Raw genomic sequence first — 2,379 nt, 5'->3', positions numbered from 1 at the left:
TCCTTGATAGTCTCTAAATTAATCAGGCTATCCTCCATGCTTCTGTTTCTGTGACAGCATTTGTCACACTGGATTGACTATAGGTTTTGTGTCACCTTCTTTAATAAACTATCTATCTTGTATTTTCGCCAGCCTTCAGCACACCTTTGCCCATAGTAGCTGCTACTAAAATTTCTCTTGTTCCTTCAAATAGTCCTCTCATGTCACTTTGGATAAAAGTCCCCATCCTAGGCAACAGATTGCTTGATTATGCAAAACTAGTGTACGATATGGTTAAGGAAAGACTTCTCAACCTAGTCCAATTCATTCTTTCAATAAGATTCTAAAAGAACATTCATCACAAGAGAACTACACAAATGGTGCAGTACAATGTGTAGCCACCAGGTCCGCAGCAGGGGGTGGAGGGGACAGTTTTAGATTTTGCATTTGCCAATTTCCATGGTATAAATATTTCCACTGGTGGCTATGAAAGCTACTAATATGACATCGCTGAATAAGCAGTTGGGAAGAGACGTACAGTGAGATCTACAGTGTTTCCTCCATACAGATGCAGTAGACAACCTGGAGAACACTGACACAGATATTCCTTGTTTAATGACTTACCTGTTCAATGACTATTTGGATGTAGGACTTGCCTCTCACATATACAACCTGTCATTTATTTATTTTACACAGTTCTGTGCATCTTGTTTATAAATCCTCAATGTTTTATTTTTATTTTTTATTTTTTTTATGTGTTTTTGTTGTTTATTGCTGCCCTATAATCATTTCTCCTCCTGAAAAAAGCTTACGTATGTAAAGAAAGTGCACTTTTGTCCTACTGATTAATTCTTAATATAGTCATGCTGTTTTATGTCCTTTAGCCTTCATTTCCATAGTTCCCCAGGAAGTTTGGTGTACATTGCCATGGTTTAATAGCAGCATGTAGAAATCCACAATAAAATATTTCTGTATATTTTTTCTTCTTTTTAACATTTGTTTTTGGTTAGTGCATGTTTGAAGTACATATTGATTACGCTTATCATGGGTAATTGGTACAAATATGCAACACATCTTTTTCATCCCCTACCGTCATTCCTTCCTGATCTTATATATTCTTAAAAGAAAAATTGTCAGATTCCATATTCTATGGACATGTGTTTAGATTTTCATTATTTAAGCCTTCCTTATTAGTCCCATCAATGTTTTATTTTTATAATACTGTAATTTTTGCTAATTGTACTGTACAGTAGAGTACTGTAGTTTTATGTTCTGTAATACATTAGAGTACTTTATGTAAGAGTTATACAAATAAAAGCAAAGTCATCAAGTTGGAGTTTCCTTTGGCCATTTCTTGGTCCTGAATTTTGTAATGCACCTACTACATACAATTCCAAATTTAGTAACCAATTCACTTAACCTAGTTGCAGGAACAGAACTTAGTTGTTAAATGAGGAATATCTGTGTTATAGTCAGGGTTCAAAAGAGAAAAGGTTTAATACAAGATACACAATTTATAGGATTATTTTATAATATTCAACCAAAGAGTGCAGGAAATGTGTCTACACTCTAGAGATGCCAAGGATCCAGCTGAGGGCCTGGGTCTCGACAATGTCCTGCACAAGTTGAGCTGAAGACCTAGAGCCCACGGCAATGTCTCGTGCAAGTCTGTATCAAGATCTGTGCAGCGGAGGCCCGAAGGCCAGTGGTGGAAGCTAGAAAGTCTGTGCCAGTGGGGTGAAGGATTTGTGCCAGCAGGCTGAGGACTCTGCCCTGGAACCAGGAAGTGACACTCAAGGTAAGGACCAGTGCTCCCCCAAAGGGAACTGTAGCCATCCTTAGCTACAGTAGGGACCTAAGCTTCTCCAACAATGAAAACAGTTGAGTTCATATCAGGGACAGCAGCATGACAAGCTTCGCCAAGAGGAACAACAGCACAAAATCTTCCCCTCCAGGTCTCTTTTTATGCTGATGGCAACAATTCTCAGGTGGGCCTTCCACACCCAGCACCATGCTGACTCAGTTCAGCTGGGTGTTACAAGTTGACTATTAGTTAATCAACCATAATTCGTTACAGGAAGTGATATGTTTGAATATTCTCCCTGTTTGAAATGTAACTCAGTTATAAGTTGATATAATTTAGTCTTGGTAATAATTGTGTTTAATAACCAGCTTGTGAAATGTCTGAAAATTTATTCATTTTTTAAAAAATTTTATTTATTTGTGTGTGTGTGTGTGTGTGTGTGTGTGTGTGTGTGTGGTCAGCTCAGCCCACCAGGGGGCGGGGCTGGCTGGCATGTGGTGCTGGGGAATTGAACCGCGGTCCCTGTGCTTTGCTAAGCTTGTTCTAAGTAGGTGCTTTAGACCACTGAGCCATCTCACCAGCCCAATTTATTCATT

This window comes from Octodon degus, unplaced genomic scaffold (assembly GCF_000260255.1).
Source record: "Octodon degus isolate 3935 unplaced genomic scaffold, OctDeg1.0 scaffold00049, whole genome shotgun sequence".
Lineage (NCBI taxonomy): Eukaryota > Metazoa > Chordata > Mammalia > Rodentia > Octodontidae > Octodon > Octodon degus.
This window is presented reverse-complemented; position numbering follows the sequence as displayed.